At 42.9% G+C, this 933-nt stretch overlaps 1 pseudogene; it reads right to left on the bottom strand.

Moving 5' to 3' along the window:
• Positions 1-291: 291 nt before the first annotated feature.
• Positions 292-714, bottom strand: LOC147791449 (14 kDa proline-rich protein DC2.15 pseudogene; annotated as a pseudogene).
• Positions 715-933: the final 219 nt, after the last annotated feature.

Genomic DNA, 933 nt, shown 5'->3' with positions numbered 1-933 from the left:
GTTAAGGGTTTATTATGATTTCATGCAAGTGACACAGGTGAAACAAGATTTGAGGTTTCAAACATATGCATCGTCAAATTTGTAATAAGACACAAGAATAGACGAACAACGTTGTTCATTTGAAAAAAAAAACTACGTACCATTATGTTACATTGCATTGTAATGAAACTATAAAAAGATGGTGGAATTCTGAGAATATTTTCAAACCCATCATAACACGACGTACGACCAAACTGATTATTTAAACACGACATTGAAATGGAAAATTGAAGAAGAAACCAGAAACGGAAATGAAAGGATTTGGTTTCAAGCAGGGCATTGGAAGCCGGACGGAACCTTCTTTCCACAGTAGTTCAAAAGCAAGCTGAGGGAAACTGAGAGGTCAATCTTGAGACCCAAGGCTCTGGCCTTCACCGCAGTGCAAAGGCACACAGCAGCTTCCAGGTCAACAAGGCCTTGGATTAGGGTGCAGCATGGGGATTTTGGTGGTGAGCCGATCACTAAGTGCACTAGATCGTCCAGCAAGTCGGCGCAGACGCCAAGCTTGAGGGTGTCCCTGGGGCACTTGGGGAGTGATGGTTGCTGCCTTGACGGGGTGGGCTTGTGGGGCTTGGGTGGCGGCGGTGGGCAAGGGACATAGGTGGAGCTGACCATAGTGAAGAAGAGGAGGTTGAGGAGGAGGAGGGCAATGGGCGAAGAGAGCTTGGAAGCCATTGGTAGAGAGATATTGAAGGGTTTGTAGGTTTGTGCGATGGCTTGTGAAGAATTATGAAAAGGGTTAGGGTTTTTATAAATGGGGTTTGGGAATTTGTTGTATTTTAAAACAAAAATTCCTTATAAATTGCTGGATATGAAACACCTAACTCTTTGAGTTACTTTATTAAGTTTTGAGGAATTGATTTGAGAGATGGGTTTTTAATTAGTTTGTCTTTT

Source organism: Cucurbita pepo, chromosome 8 (assembly GCF_057944985.1).
Source record: "Cucurbita pepo subsp. pepo isolate OVF chromosome 8, ASM5794498v1, whole genome shotgun sequence".
Lineage (NCBI taxonomy): Eukaryota > Viridiplantae > Streptophyta > Magnoliopsida > Cucurbitales > Cucurbitaceae > Cucurbita > Cucurbita pepo.
This window is presented reverse-complemented; position numbering and strand designations above follow the sequence as displayed.